This window comes from Peromyscus maniculatus, chromosome 16 (assembly GCF_049852395.1).
Source record: "Peromyscus maniculatus bairdii isolate BWxNUB_F1_BW_parent chromosome 16, HU_Pman_BW_mat_3.1, whole genome shotgun sequence".
Lineage (NCBI taxonomy): Eukaryota > Metazoa > Chordata > Mammalia > Rodentia > Cricetidae > Peromyscus > Peromyscus maniculatus.
In genome coordinates this window covers 54964156-54981700 of record NC_134867.1, presented here as the reverse complement: position 1 = coordinate 54981700, position 17545 = coordinate 54964156, and the positions used below count along the sequence as shown (strand labels likewise).

The following is a 17545-nucleotide window of genomic DNA, read 5'->3' as shown; positions in this document are numbered from 1 at the left end:
TTATTTCAATGAAGATAAATTCTAAGTGTTTCCCATTTCAGTTGCTTTTTAATCTGAATGTTTACAGATGTGTGAGATTGCTTCTGGGGACATAGACACTTAAGCTAGACTCAAGGAGTTGGTTCAATTTCTGAAGTGCCTCATGCAAACGTGAGGACCCAAGTTTTATCCCCAGAACTCACATACAAGCCAGGCATGCTGACATGCACCTGTAAACCCAGCGCTGGGGATGGAGATGTTGGCAGAGACAGGACAACCTTGAGATCTCTTCAGCCAGTCTAGCCAGAACTAGAGCCCCAGGTTCAATGAGATACCCTGTCTCCAAAAGTGAGGTGGAGAGTACAGAGGATGACTCCTGAAGTTGACCTCTGACCCCACAAGCACATGCACAGGTGTGTGTACTGGCATACATATATATACTCACATCTATCTACTCCACATGCCATAAAAATTAAAATATATAAAACTAAACTTTTATTATTTTATATGATTAATGGATTTCAGTCAGAGAAAATATTCTGAGGTCAATGTGTTTAAAAATACACAACTGTGCTGGGCAGGAGCATGTATTTTGTTTTTTGACTGTGGAATCCTGTCTGTCTTAAGGGTCTGAATTCACTAACTGCCATATGCATCTCTGGTCCTTGTTGTCCCCTTAAGCTATTCATTATGGAGAGTTATGCTATCATTATTGAGTTCTTTATATCTTTCTCCAATCCTGAGTCATGATGGCTTGCCAGACTTTATTTTTTTGGAGGGAGCGAGGAGGTGGAGGTCAGGATCTTACTGTGTAGCCCTGGCTTAAGTTTGGTAGGTTGCAACATATCAATCTATAAATGATATTGGGATGATTGTTACTAACTTAAAACATGAAATTAGACTCTTATTTGAAACCAAATTAAAAAATCAAGTGCTTATTAATCTTAGATATAATATGGAAGGGTAAACAAAAAAGGTTCTAGAAGACAAGATAGATATCCTGGTGACATTAGAATAATAGGTCATGTTTAAAATACCTATTATTTTTCAGTTGGCAGGTGTGGTGTTCCCTTTATTTAGTTATGTTTTCTTTAGCTGTTCCCAATGATGTTAAATAAGACAATAGATTTCTTTATAGAAATCTAACATATTTTCTTAGATATGTGTTTTTTTGGGTATTTTATTTTCATATTATTCCTTACATGAGGAACTGTTACTCAATTTAATATAATGGCCATGTATTTGGTAACTTTCTATATTTACATGTTAATACTTCATGTATAGATTCTACATGCTAAATTCTACACTCTGAAAAAATTTGAAGTCTTAACTTTTCTTTTTTAACCATCATAGCTTTTACTAATTCTTTTTATTATTATTATTATTTTATTTTATTTTACAATACCATTCAGTTCTACATATCAGCCACAGATTCCCTTGTTCTCCCCCTTCCTGCCCCCCTCCCCTTCCCCCCAGCCCACCCTCCATTCCTACCTTTTCCAGAGCAAGGCCTCCCCTGAGGACACTTTTACTAATTCTTTTTACTAGTGTCTCTGAAACTATGCTGTTGGATAGCAGTAATAAACAACTTGGCTTATTCCTAACATCAAAGGAAAAAGTCTCAATGCTTGTCCATCATCTGTGACATACAGGAAAGAGGAACTGCCTTCCTGAAAGTGGTCCATGTCAGGAATCCAGGGAAGGCCCGCTTGACAGTGAACCTCAGATCTCTCTGTGGTTAAGTTTGGCTGGGTGGCTGGAGCTGGGAGGTTGACTACCGAGACTATGTTCATAGTGGTGTATCTGGAGCCTAGGGTCTTGGGCTTCTTCCCTGTAGGGTGTTTCAACCCTCCAGATCCATACCCAAGCTTGGGTCTGTCTACAGGGCACTCTTAGAATGTGTGGACTTGCAATGAAATACAGCTTTCATTAGAGGGTATGGTCTCTTTCAGATGTGAAATCTTCTTAGGAGTGGTAACGTGGGGTGTCACTTAGTGGAAGGTTTGAACCTGAGAATTGTGTGCACATGAAAAGGAAAGAAGGAAACAAGGAAGCGAGAAGCAAAGAAAGAAAAAAAAAGCAAGGAAGAAAAATAACTCTTATGAGCCTAAAAGAAGTTCCATGAGCTAAGCTGGGTGCAATGGCCTTTTCCTAAAGTCCCCAATACCGGGAAAGCTAACTCAGGAGAATTCCTTGAGGCTATGAGTTCCAGACCAGCCTGAACAACATACAGAGGCTCTCAAATACATAAAGTAAGTAAAATAAAAAAAAATCCCCTGAGTTTGTACCCACAAGATCACACAATTATAATTAAATATAACTATTTCATTACAACCAATTAGTAATGTAAACTTTTGACACAACCATACTTTAGCACTATGGTCATAGAGGAAAAATAGATTTTTAAAAATACTTTGTGATGATAGATTTTTTTTTTTTTTTTTTACTTTTGAGGTTAGATGAAATTAAGGAAGGCAAGGAGAAAGAGTGAGTTGTAAGTTAGACTGGGGGTGGGCACAGTGAGAAAGTAACAGCAGGGGCAAGTGAGTGATGGAGCAGAGGTGGTGGGTGGGTGGACCACAGGAAATCGCAGGGACCACAGGAAACCAGGTGGAAAATAAAACCAGCTTTGGCTTTACCTAATTTTAAACCAGAATATATCAACCTGTCGGCAAATGGAAAATCTCACACACAGATTCTGTGAAGAGGTGCAAACAAAAACCAGCACACACGCACACAGGAAAGGGAGGGGGATGTAGTGTCCGTCCAGTTCTAATCTGTTCCAGGCTGCCTGCGTTACAATATCTGTCTTACGCCGTGAGACTTGATTCAGTTAGGTAGTCGAACTCAAAAGGCAAAAGAACAAACACTTTTGCAAAATTTATATGTTTTGGTTTATGGTTCTCGTAGTTTGGAAGGGGCTGTCTTGAACTCAGATGCATGTGAACCAGCAGAAGTCAAAGGGAGCTTCTCTTAGTCCCAATAATAAATTTTGTACTTACAAGTGTTCCCACTAGGTGTCTCTTTTCATACATGTTATGACTGCAGAGAGAGCTATGCTGTTCCTAAAGGCATTAGCTTATGTGGATTTTTTTTTTTTTTTGTTAAATCTGAATTTTGGAAGATGTGAAGAATGTCTTTACTTTGTTGGAATAGTTTATCCTGAAGAACAAAAAGGTCTCTTAGCTCTTGTTTTCAAGCCTAGGAGACACTAACACACGCTTGGCAGCAAACACCAAATTCAGGTTCCTGTGCTGGCAATGCTGACAGAGCAAGGAGATGGAAATGTCAGACTTCATAGCCCTGATTTCATAGAGGAATTCAGCCCCACTGTTCTTAAAGGAAGCCCCCCAAAGAATATGTGATACCAGATAATCCATGTTTGACTCTCTAGTATCGCCTAGGAGTTTATGTCCTCCTGATAAAATCCCTCATTCCACCCCGAGACAGCTCATCTATGATCCCACATATAGCTCACCGGATGTCTACATGATTACTGTGGGTCATATTGGGTACCTTGTCAATAAATTGCCTGCCCACCTTTACATATTCCAAATCTGAGGTAAGGCCTACATCAATCAACACATACTTATTAGCCTCCTACTGTATGTCTGGATTGACCCCTTGTTGGAACCACCCATCTGGAAGAATGTGTCAAGACCTACTCTTCTCAGAGAACTCAAGCTTGCTGCAAAGAAGGAGAAAAAGCAGAGAACACTGAGGGAGACATCACAGCTGATGATTGAAGGGCCCTGGGTCTGGAGTCAGAAGACCTGAGTGTGAATTCTGGTTTTCTAGCCTGTTAACTTTGAAAACTGGTTAGTGCACATCAGTAAGGCCATGTCTTTACATCCACAAGTGTAGGGGATGGTGCTGTACAAATTTGCTGCAGAGTCTGGGAAAAGACTGTGCGAGACCTGTTGTATGCCATCCTAAGGGTCTCCCAGATGAGTGGCCCCATTCTTGACAAAGACAGCCTTTTCCCTGACCACAAATAGGTTTAGATCTCCATGGGCTCCACTTTTCCCACTAACAGGCCTTGGACACTCTGCAAAGGCACAGAGTTCATTAGGTGAGAAAAGAACCAGACAAAAGAGGAATTTTGGTTCCAACTCCAGAGTGATGTGTGCAAGATACTGGTAAATTTTATGTTGGCTTTCCTTCAGTTGCAGACACACCAGCTACACAGGGAATATCTATTCATTGTGGTGAAAGACTGTGGAGTTAAACAATATTAAACAAGGCTGAACTGAAGTGCTAGGCTACCTCAGAGCATGCACACATTACCCAGATTTCACCAAGAAGAAAAAAACCTCTCTTCTATGGAGAGAAAAATATGATGATTACTCCTGTGGAGAAATTGGGGAGGGGATATAAAGAGATATAAAGAGAAGGGGCATTATATGCCATGCTTGGCCCCCCCCTTACAATCTGTACAGTCTGTCATCTGTCCTTGTCCCTAAGGCCTTAGTGAATGGGAGTCTGTTGTGGGCCTAAGAACTGGTCACTTGTCCGTGGACTGCCAGTGTCTCCTGTGGGCTTGCCATGCTTTTGAACTCTATTTCTTACGTAATGCTGAGTATAGACCCAGTATCAACCTTTGAAGACACTCTGGGTTCCCACTCCTTTATATTGGGCTTAGGCACATAGTAAATTTGGATCTTAAAGTGGCAAGTTCTGAGTCCCTTGGATTTGGAGCCAGAATAAGAGAGAGAAAACAGAGTCACCTACAGGTTGGTGAACAAAGGCTCTCAGTAGGGTATGTTTGTGTGCACTGGAGTGTTTGTGTGCATGTGCACTAGGACTGGAATATACATACACTTTTGAGGGATTCTGTTCATGTAAGTAACTGTAGAATCAAGTCTTTATGCTCATCAAGGTACTGGTCTGCCCCACACACAAGTGAAGGGAGTGGTCAGGTTCAAACTCTGAGACTAGGAGAAGCTTCTACTAGGGTGTAACCTGTGGCAGGTACCCTGTTGTTCCAACCTAAGGGTGAGTTGTGGGGATAGACTTTAATCTTTGAGTTTAGAGTTCTGAAAGCTTGCAGAAGAGCAAGGAATGCCTGCCTGTACATGAGGAACTCAGAGGAGCCTCTTATCTCCCAGAAGAGGATGGCCAACAGTCATTGGTGCTTGGCACGCCCTTCCAGGGTACAAAGGAGGAGGCTTGCTTGGGATCCCTTGCAGCTACTTTGTTGTTACTCTGCTGATATGGTCTGTAGGGAGCAATGTTTGGTACTGAGTGCCAGAAGGGTTTTCTCTCCCTCATGTCATATGAGATCTGGGTGCTTGAGCCTTAATTGTCAGTGCAGGGAGAAGGCAGGAAGGAGCCTGTCAGTTTCCTCAGACTATGTATTCCAGGATTTTAATGGTGTTGAAAATAAAGTAATTTTAAGCATCACAGTTTTCCTGTTTTATAAAAAAGCTTGTGATTCTTAGAGCCATCTGTCAATTCCTCACCACCGTGGAGAGAACAGAAAAGATAGTCTGCAAAGTGAGCGGAGAAAGGAAGCCAAAAAGGAGAATTTCCTGAAGAAAGAAAAGTGGGTTCAAATCAGAGTGATAGAACTGAAATTAAAAGCCAAAAAAAGCAAATAGTTCATATAAAACCACTTTCATTTCCATCAGTTTACCAGAGAAACAATCCCCATACAACCTGCACCCTCTGTCACTATTCATAGCCTAATGACAGGTCCCTCGGCGTTGGCTTTCTTCACACCTGCTCTGCTGTGACAGGAGAAAATTCACATTAATTGCTAAAACAAATGGATTATTTCGTGTCCCATGCTTTTTTACACAGGAGACAAGATGAGTGTTCTCTTTGCTTTCTATGGTGTCACCGTGATGGGCCGTCAGCACCGTACGCCTGCTGAACAAATGTTCCTGGTGTCAGTCAAGGGGGAATGTTCTCTGCTATATGTGCTGCTTGGTTTTCATGACTGGGTCTTATGCCCTGAGTGGCATGGATCACTGCCCTGTTTCCTCTGGTTGCCAGGTTAACGAGGGTGCCAGTTTACCCATGTTCCTGGACTTTCTGTAAGTCTGCTTGTTGTTCTTCTGATGTCTCATCAAATGCTATCACTGTGATTTCAGAGGGTAAATGAGTTACAGGTGACTCTGTGCTTTCAGAGAAGTATTAGTTTAGCATTCTGGTGTTTTCACTTAAGGCTCCGGGAAAGGAGAATGAACCTAGCCCATGCGGTATTTAAAATGGAACATGATTTCTAAGTCATAATTATGTTCTTTTTGCAATTTGTTTATTATTGTTGTGTGTATGTCTGTGCATGTGTATATGTACATGTGTGCATGCATGTATGTGTGTGCACATGTGTATATGTGTGTATGCATGTGTGTTCATGCTGTATATGTGTGTGCATGGTGTGTGAGTGTGAGCATGAGTGCAACAGCAGTTGTGTAGAGACCAGAGAACAGCTATTAGATGTCTATTCTCTCTTCCCACTGTGGATCTAATGATTGAACTGTGTTATCGGGTTCATGCAACAATTATTTTTTACCTGTTGAGCCATGTCACCACCCTTTAACATACTAGGCCTTTACATGTTAAACTTTATCATCCTAAAGAGTGTCACATCCAGAGGGTACTAATCAATAAGATGCTGCTAGGTCTCATGAGCCTACAAATCCATGTAGAGAAACTTTTACTCTTAGTTCCTAAAACCTATTGAATATGGCAGCCTTCTTTATTAATTGTTTGTTGCACACTCATATTTTGTTCTATTTTCTGGTTTCAAAATGTCCACATGGGACCAGAGTGGACATTTCCAACTTAACTTACAAGTAGTATCTAAAGCAGCCAGAATGCACTTGGTATAAGGAGGATGTTTGTGCTCAATACAGAATGGGATGATTCTTCATCTGTGTAAGTAAGCAAAGCCTCTTCGAGTGCAACTCTAGGGTTCATTGACAATGAACTATGCTTTCTACTTTCCACTTGCATTCCTGTCAGGAATGCAACGTGTTTCATGTCACAAACCTAAAAAAAAAAATGTATACAACATCATTGATTTGGCTATGTCAGGTGCTTTTGGGTTTTGAGGAGTTCTCTAATGACTGTCATCAGTAGAACTGAGAAAAGTGTCCTCTTGAGATCAGAAACAAGGCTCCAAAAATGTTTTGGGGAGATCCGGCTTGGGATTTTAATCAGCCTCGAAGTGTGAGAGCAGTTCCCCTTGATGAAGCCCATTACCACACCTGCCCAAGCCTCCTAAGTGTGTACTCATTCCATTTGGAAGAGTAGTTTTGTATGGCAAACCTATTTCTAGATAATTGCTCCCATTCTAGGCAATTGCTCCCACCTACTGAGTAGTCACTGTGCCTGAGTGCTTACATAAGCTGTTTCATTCCGTTTTTTACAAAACTCCCATGAGCTGGTTGTTATTATTTCTGTTTAACTGGTGAGGTACCCTCTAATCAGACGAATTAAGTGATTCTCACAAGTTTGTATATTTAGCAAGTGATGGAGTTGAGATTCAAGCACGGATCTGTTTGCCTCTAATCCATATACTTTACTGCACTAGGTTAAGATTTAGATATAGTTTTGTTTTTGCACTGATAAAATAACCTGAAAGTCTTGTGGATACCTTGACACCCTAAAATCATCACATAAGGTTTATATTATACATATAAAAATGTGGTTTTTAGAACACTGTAATCTCTATCATTGTTTATATATAATAAATATCACAAAGATGAAATTGAAGTCTTAATCTAATTATTCTTTATCAATAAAAATTCAGGAGTCAGATATTGAGGTAAAAACCTGAAGGATTAGAGAAGCAGAGAAGCCACCAGTCCTCTCCTATTTGCTCTGTTCCTTCCTCCAAAAAGAGGTTGAGATCCCTCTCTGCCCCACCTTGCCTCTTCCTGTCCTATCTGTCTCCACTCCTCCAAATCTCTATGGTTAATTTAGGTCAGCTAGTGGCTGGCTCTGCCCTCTGACTCCAAGCAAGCTTTATTTGTCAGAACACGATCAAAATATCACACAACATTTGATGAATTCCAGTATTAAAAAAATTTATCTTCAGGACTTATAAAATTCCTTTTCTCCTGAAACTCAAATTATTATTATTTTCCTCTAGGGCTTTTATCTTAGTATATAATATGTTTAGTCTTGGTCATCTGTTGGTAACTCTCACATCTGTGTTCTGGCATAAAAATTTAAATAAAAATTAATCAGATTTTTTGGTGGAATAATTATTTATGCAAAATGATTTAGAGTGAGATATTGTTCTAGTTATTATATCATACTACTATTTTATTAATATGAATAATTCATAAATAATTTAGCAAGCAACATGAACATATTACATACTTGCCTAATAGAGCATAAGTACAATGGATAAATACCTTTGTTGAGTGTGTGCTACTGAATAACATATGTGGCTTTTTCTCTCTTACTGCAGAACACAATGATGAATGAATGTTGTTTATTGCTAGGTTGAAAGAATTAAAAACTAATTATAATCTTATTGTTGGTCTTTATATATGTGAAAATTTGAAAAAAACGTTTTTCAAATAAATAAAATGCATTGGGCACTTTAGAAATATCATATTAGATTATATTAATATCTATAATAGTCAGTTCCATTATGACACTCTCCTACACATACGTGATTGATCACATTCACCCCATTACTCTCTCTGTCTCCTTCCCACTCTGACTGAACCCCTTCTTCTCAGCTGGCTCTACTTCTGCGGTTTTTGGTTGAAATTGGTGAGCCAATGAGTTTAACTAGGGCTATTTACAGGCCCACAGGTGAGAGTTACTTACAGGAGGATAGGCAACTTGCCAGTGTCTGCATCACCAAAGAAAATCTTCCAGTAAGCATTCATGGCCTATGGCTTCTCATGGAGGGGTGGAGCTTCTCTCTAGCAATTGTTAAGCAGCTATAAAACCTCAAAGAGGAGCTTGGCCTTGTGAGATCCTCCTTTTTCGGTGCTGGAATGTTGAGGGGCCCAATCTTGTGCCTGTCTTGTGCCGGGAATCACTGCTACAGAGTGCAGCCTGGCCATGTCTAGACGGCAACTCTCTACAGCACTCCCCCACTTCCTTGAGTGCTCACATTCTTCAAGCCTTCTCTGGCACATGTCCTAGTTATTACTTTTGCAATGTTGCCAGCCATGTGCCAAATATCCTATGGTGATCTGTCACAATTACTTTTAATGATCAGTAGAATGCTCAAGTAGGGTTTTCTTTGATTTTTGTTGAAAGAAAAGAATTAAAAATATTTTTTAAAGATTTATTCTTTTTAAATTATGTGTTGGTGTGGGGGTAAATTATGTGTTTGTGCACTGTGCACAGGAGTTCAGGGTTCTGCAGGGTCCAGAAAAGAGTGTTGGATCCTTTGGAACTGGAGTTACAGAGGGTCGTGAACTGATTGATGTAGGTGCTGGGAAATAAACTCCTCTGAAAGAGTAGTATGTGCTTTTAATCCTTGAGAGACATCCTCTACTTTTAAAATAATAATAATAGCTGGGTGGTGGTGACACACGCCTTTAATCCCAGCACTCAGGAGGCAGAGCCAGGCGGATCTCTGTGAGTTCGAGGCCAGCCTGGTCTACAAAGTGAGTTCCAGGAAAGGCTCCAAAGCTACACAGAGAAACCCTGTCTTGAAAAGCCAAAATAAATAAATAAATAAATAAATAAATAAATAAATAAATAAATAAAGTATCTTATGATGTTTTCCTTAGGATCTTAATAATTTTTAAAATATCTGATTATGCAAAAATTGTGTATCAAGACATACCAAATAAATAGCATTTCTTCCTTTAACTCTTTCATTGGTAGGTACCTTGCTTAAATTGATATTTTTAGATGGATAAGGGGAATAGTTAGCAAATAATTATTTTCCACATAATTCTGCTATCCTTATTTTTCATAAACCATTGTGTGAACAATAATATTCTCACTGAAACCTTGGAACTACACTCTCTTATTAACAGCGTATATCTGCCGATGTTCCCTCTATGTAGTGGATAGCTATTCTAGCTATGACCTTGAAGCATCACCCCTAGTGAGGTAGCAGGTAACTGATGCACCTGCTTATGACCATGAAGTACATGCCCATGGGGCGTGGCCACTTGGGACCCTTAAGACCTGGGATGCACATCTGTAGCCTTCTCTTTGCTCCCTTGTGGTTCTAGATGCTGGGACCGACCAGGCAGATTTTGGAAGAAGATCAGCATGGGACATAGCTCTGCTTTCCAAGAACCTACAATAAATACTCATGCTATAGTGAGTTACCCCCTAATAAATTTGTTTGCTCATTAAATAGACTCCATGTATTTCTTGCATCATCTGGCACCCAATATGGGCATGAACCCACAACCCTGAGATTAAGAGTCTCATGCTCTACCAACTGAGCTAGCCAGGGAAGCTGGTTCTCACTGTCAATTAGGAAACACACCAACTCCAGTCTTCACATTTCTTCCTAATTAAGGCTGAATGTTTTTCATGGAGGAGAAACATAAATTGAGTTCAGCTTATTTTCACTATTCTCCAAAATACCTTTGAGTTGCTTTCAGGAAATTTTAGGTTTTGAAGACCGTATTTATTTTAATTTTAAATGTGTGAGTGTTTACTTACATATAAGTATGCATATCATATGTGTGCCTGGTGCCCATATAGGCCAGGAGAGGGCATTGGCTTTTCCAGAAGTGGAGTTACAGACAGTTGTGGGTCATCATGTTGATGTTAGAAACTGAACTTGGGTTCTCTGCAAGAGCAGCAAGTGCTCTTAATTGCTGAGCCATCTCTTTAGCCCCTTACAGTCTAGGTTTTGACTAGTTACTTAAAGAAATGCTCACAGGTGGAGATCTTAACAAAGGGAATGTTCATCCCTAGCTGACCCTGTTGCCCACTCCACCCATGCCAGTGACTGTTATTTCTACCATTTACTCTACAACTAGAGACAGCATGGCAGTAGTACGGTTTCATGCCCATGTCCTACAGATTGCGAAAGGAATTTCTAATGGATTATTCATGATGGTAGTGTTTCATGAAACAAAAAAAGAGAATCTTTAGGTTTCTTTATGGAAACTCATAATTAAGTGATACTATTATTTACATTTGACTCATTTATTTAACCAATATTCACTGGAATACACAGAGTACAAAGATTGGGGATGTATCAATAAATATGTGAATGAGACTTGACACAGGTAGTTATTGTGATGGGGTGTCATATAATAAACAACTGCAGAATTAATTGCTAACTACAATGAAGAAAATCTCATGAATCAAAGCACAGATTATTAGATAGCATCTAAACGTTAGATTCTAAAAGAGACTGACTTTTCTCAAGAACTTGACTGAGTGACATTTGGTGAGAGGAAGGAAAAAGTAGATGGTATCAACTATCTTGGTGAAAGACCAAGTGTGTGCGGAAGTCCTGTGGTTAGGACAAATATGTTTAAGGAAGTTTACTTTTAAAAAGACAAGTGGTTCAGGGAGATGGAGAAAGAGAGACATGGAAACCACCCAAGAGAATGGCAGAGAAGAATCCTGAGCAGAATATTCAGCTCCCTTGTAAAAGATTTCAGAATTTTGGTGTTTATCTCAAGATCACTGTGGAGACTTAAGAAGAGTGATGATTGGTCATCATATGATAGGTATGATAGGATGAAAGGGTAGATTGTTGAATCTACTTTTGAAGAACAGCAATTTATTTCAAATATTTTACATTGCTATGGATTTTATTGATATAAATTTAATGTTAATTTTGTTATACTATATATTTCTACTCTTGTTTAAGGTATTGTGTTTACTCAACTCATTTAAAATTATAATGTATAATTAAGAAATACAGATTAATAATTAGTCATCTATGATAATCAGACTTATAGTCATGTTAGTTAAGTTTTCTAGGTATACATAGATATATTAGGTAGGCAATCTTCAAACACTTTAAAGACCTACAGAATATGGCATTTAAAATGTTTTAAGAAAGACTTTTCTGGACAATGAGATATTTTTTATGGCAAAAGTTAGCCATTTGGGCAAGAAACTGCTCTTGCCTGGACTGCTTAACAGTATGTTGTATAAACTGGACATGCAGAACCCATAGAAAGATGACCACTGAAATTTGCAAAGCAAGATGGTCCTCAGGTTCCTGCTTCACAAAACAAAACCAAACAAAACAAAAAACAAAAACAAAAAAACTTGCCAAACATTCTACAGGGCATGGGGAGAAACTTTGCCATGACAAATTTTGCCAGAATGGGCAGAACAGTCCTTAAAATTTCCTGCTTCACTGAAAGCTATGACAGAGACTCTAGGTCTGTAGGCTGAAGATGATGCCCCAATGTTACAGAGAAACTTTGGACGACTGCTCAGGCAGCTAGATGTCTCTATCATTTCTAGAATTATGAAAGTTGCTTGCAATGCACTTCCTGTTTACTCAGGTAATATTATATCCTTCCGGGGTCTTTGATGGAGTTGAAGACTAAATAGTTATAATTATAATCTTCCTTAGTCATGATAAAAGATAAATTAGATATAAAACTTTAGACTTACAAAAATAGGATAGTATTTTCTTTAATTTTGCCAAAAACAAATAGACTAGATATTGTAACTGTAATTCTTGCTTGATAACTGTTTTGTTATATATAATTTTACTATGTTAAAGTTAAAATCCTTTTTGATTAGACAGAAAAGGGCAAGTGCTGTGGGATGTCTTTCTGTATGCTGTGAATATGTGTGGCTCCCATTGGATAATAAATAAAGCTGTTTTGGCCTAAGGCAAGAAAGCTTACAGTCAGGTGGGAAATGGAAGCAGAGATACAGAAAAGGAAGGCGAAGTCGGGAGAGATGCCAGCCACCACCAAAGGAGCAATGAAATGCCAGCAGAGCAGTACTGCCATGGCCACGTGGCAATATATAGATTAATAGGAATGAGTTGAGTTAAGTTATAAGAGATTCATCCTGACTGCGGGGCCAAGCAGGACCCAGAGAAATTTCCATCTACAATGGTCTCCTTTCTTAAGTCCCCAGGCCAGGTCTTCTACTAGAATGGCCTTGCTGTATCAAAGAGAAAGAGTCAGTGTGTGAGTAGGGAGGGTGGGGAATGATGCCCAGGTAGAGGCATCCTTTCAGTGAGGAGGGTTGAAAGGAGTAGAAATATGCAGGATCAATATATTCTTCATTGTCTAAGGCAGTTCTAATGCTGTGTCTTCCATAAAAGCCATCATTGAGAGGAAGCAGGAGGAGCAGGAGGATGGAGATTCCATCCTTGTCTTCCATGCCCTCTCACCATTTCTAGGCTTGTTTTGTTTCTAGAAATCTGATTGAAGAACAGTCTCAGAATCCAATGGAATGAAGTCTTCTGAGGGTGTGGACTATAAGTTCAAGAAAACCTTTGAAGACTGTCTTCTAGACTGTGTCCTTCATCAGGTTAAGCAGCAGGGTACAAAGAAGACTGGGTCTTGGCAATTGCATTTAATAGGCTCTTTATCAACTTAGAGTACAGGAATACCCACAGAATGATGCTATAACACTGTGGCATCATGAACAATGCCTGTGGGGAACATGGAGTGGTCAGGATAGAACTTGTGGTAGGGTTTAGTGATGCAATTTTGTAATCCCAGCTACTCAGGAGGCTGAGGCAGGATCAAGGCTAGCATGGAATACAGAGTGAGTTTTAGGACAAACCAGTAATTTAGTGAAATCCTGTATGTTAGAAGGGAAAGGGAGGGAAGGAAGGAGAGCAAGCAATTGAGAGAGAGAGAGAGAGAGAGAGAGAGAGAGAGAGAGAGAGAGAGAGAGAACTGATTTTGAATGAATAGGAAGTCTAGATTCAACTTCAGATGCATCTTTTCCCATCAGTTGCCTTAATTTATTTATCTAAAAAGGGAGTAATAATAGTATTCTTAAAATAAGAAGCTCTGATAATTATATGGCCCAGCACAGAAAAATTACCAGTGAGTTTGGTACATAGCACACATTTAAGAAACATAAGAAAGTAGGTTGCTGTATTATGATAAGGAAGAGGTCAATTAGCTTTCAGGATAAGTAAGGACAACTTTCAAAGGGTTGTAGTATATATTATAAAACACTTCACACAGTTGACCATTAATACATTCTTCCTTAAGTGATAGATATATTTTACAATACAAGGATTTATGAGAGTTTATTATGTGTTAGGCCATGCCTTCAGCCTTATGAAGACCTGTCATCATTTAATTTTTATCCAGCCCCAAGAAAGAAATATGAATTATGTAACTGCGTCTCACAGATGGGTGTTCTGAGGCCTCAAATCAGCTACTTACCCAAGATTTCATACAGTCAGCAAGTTGCCAAACTGCATTTATTTCTATTTTAGCCCAGTCCAAAATATCCACTCTTAACTTCTACGTTATTTTTTCCTCTTTACCTAAAAGTACTGCTGACTTCAAACTATCTTTATCTTATGATGCATTTTCTCAATCAATGGATGCTAAAAACACATTGCCTTGGTCAATAAAATATTCATAGGAGTCTCTCCCAACATTATTATTTTACACATAAAATCTTATTATAGAAAATAAACGAAGGTGATAAAAATAAATGATTGGCTATTCCAGTTCCCATGGATAATCGTTGTAGGCACTTTTTTTTTTTTCTGGAACTATATTCAGACTTATTTTCTCTCAGTATATTGATGTTTGGGTGACTCTGTATAAAGTTGAGTGTATATCTTTAAAGATTTATTTTTATTTATTTGCATGTGGAGTGGTGGGTGGCGGATGTATGTACTTGCATGCAGAGGCCATGGAGGGCTTCAGACTCCCTAGAGCTGGATGATCAGGTAGTTGTGAATCTGCCCTACATGGGTGTTGGGAAACGAACTTGGGTCCTCTGAAAGAGCTGCAAGCATTCTTAACCACTGGTCCATCTCTCCTTCCTCTAAAGTTATATTTTTCTTGCATTAAATAATGGAATTATCACACACACACACACACACACACACACACACACACACACACACACACACAAACTCATTATAAAGACACAATCTGACTACAAAGCCTTTAATTTCTAATTTACTTCTATTAAGGGTAGGCCGTTTGAATTTTCCTTAACTCTTGTTACTTTATTATTTTCTTATCAGTGTGTAGTAAATGCATAGAAAATTTCTCCAGTTTGTGACTTTTGATGGAATAAATTGAAAGTTATGCACTTAAAATGTTGGGCTTTTTATTGTGTTTCCTTTGCATTTTCATAAATAAATTTTTATAAATAGCCTGTGATCTTTCTACCTCAGCCTCCAGAGTGTTGGGACCACAGGCATTCAAGTACAGCTGGTAATAACTCTGTATATATTTCAAGCCATCAGGTGGTGGTGGCATACTCCTTTAATCCCAGCCCTCAAGAGCCTGAGGCAGAGGCAGGTGGATCTCTGTGAGTTCAAGGCCAGCCTGGTCTACAAAGTGAGTTCCAGGATAGCCAAGGCTACACAGAGAAACCCTGACTCGAAAAACAAAAACCAAACCAACCAAACAAAAATCCAAATTTATTTCAACCTATGTTTTAATTAGCAATATATTGCAAAACTCTTTTCCTATTAGGTATTGTAGTGCTGAGGATACTTAACGTCACACAGCAAGGGCTCAGCGGGTCTCAGTTGTTACACAATTACCATTATCAGGGCCGTTTTCTCAAACAACCCTCCAGCACAGCTGTAATGGCAATCTTCTTCCAGCCTCCAAAGCTGGCTTTCACTGCTTAATCTTAAGTGGAATTGTATCGTTTTATTTTGTGCTTATCTTAGCACTGATGTTTAAGGATAGGTTGTTTGAATTTTCCTTCACTCTTGTTACTTTTTTTACTTTCTTATTGTGTTGTACCCGTTTTCCGAAACCCCCAGAGACCACCAAGGAGCCAGTTTCCGACGCAAGCACACAAGGGTCCTTTTATTCAGGTTCAACCTGGGCCACCATACGGCAGATGGAAAGAAATGTGGTGATGGCCACGAGCCCAGGTGTAGAGGGTTTTTATAGGGAAAAACCACAAGCTGAGAATTGGCAACTTGGGATTGGGTAGAAGGGGCAAGGTGATTTTTTGAAACTATGGGCCTAGACTTTTGGTGGGGAACCACAACTTGCTGAACAGGATTATCTGGACTGCTCAGCAGGATTATCTAGATATCTCCAAGGGCCATAAACCACAGACAGGATCCTGTTAGCTTTCCTTTCCTGTATAAACAGCAGACAGGATGTCTGCAGGAGAATACTGCCCTGTATCCATTCAATGGCATATTCCTGAGCCTATAAAGTTAAGTCTAGGCCTTCACAATTGGTGTGTAGTAAATACACAAAAAATTTCTCTAGTTTGTGACTTCTGATGTGAATACATTGAAAATTATGCATTTAAAATGTCGGCCTTTTTATTGTGTTTCTTTTGTATTTTTATAAATAAATGTTTCATTTACATCTATGTAAGTATGACATTTTTTGACATTGAAAAGTAATATCATCCTGCATCAGGCATGTAGTATGTGTATCAAAGACATATGCATATCTATGCTTCATGGTGGTTTTATTCATGATAACTAAGACATGGAACCAGGTTAGGTAACTAATAACAGATAAATGCATAAACAAAGCAAGGTGAATATACACAATGAAGTTTTATTCAAAAATAAAGAAAAGTGAAACTATGGTATCTGTAGAAAAAAAATAAGTGCAGCTAGGCCTGGAGAGAGAAAAATGCTTGCCACAAAAATATGATGACCCCAGTTCAATCCTCAGAACCTATATGCATGTCCCAGGTGTGGTGGCATGTGCTTGTAACCCCAGTGCTGGAGAGGCAGAGACTGGGCCCTGGTAAAGCATTTTAAAAACAAGATATAATGGCATATTTGCATAAGCATACCCAAATGAAACCTATTACCTTGTTAACAACAAATTAAAGAATTAAAGATACAGATTGCAAAAAGAAGTGGTGTCAGTCTTTAAAATTGGAGGACCTGTATCGTGAGAGATCAAGTCAATAGGAATGGATCTGAGCCGGTGTGACTGGGCAGGTTAAGAAGTGATCTACTTTCAGGTGTTCCAGTGGCTTCCTTTTGCTTTCATTTGCTTTTCTTGAAGCCACAGAGTGTCTAGTTTTTCACGCAACACACTACAAAGCAGGCACAAAAAAGGGCTTCTCTTGGTATTGTAGCTGGGACTTTCTGAGGGGGTTGGTTGCCTTTATGAGACCTGATTACAGCAGTGGTCAAATAATTCCACCTTGCCCACATGTCCATATTGTTCTTCACTAAGAGCAAAATATTTTCCTGTCTCCAAAAACCCCAAACCCCCACATGTAACAAAGTGTATACGTCATATGTGTCATGTCCATTGCCTCGAAAATACTAACAATGTTTAGATAAAACTGGTGTGTTTTATGAATTCAATGTTAAGACACTGATTTACTGATGTTGAGATAAAAACATCAATTAATGAATTGTCCTTATTGTGAAGTTTTCCCATCATAACGTCAAAACCTTCTCCCTCTACATAAAGAGGGATAGGTTTTTATGAGTAGTATAAACCTATACTTAATTGACACTTTTTCTTTTCCA

At 39.0% G+C, this 17545-nt stretch overlaps 1 protein-coding gene across 6 annotated transcripts in view; it reads left to right on the top strand.

Annotated features, from left to right (window-relative positions):
• The window catches only part of Ipcef1 (interaction protein for cytohesin exchange factors 1), a 159780-nt gene that overhangs the window by 53671 nt on the left and 88564 nt on the right, over positions 1-17545 (top strand). The gene's annotated exons all lie outside the window — the stretch shown is intronic.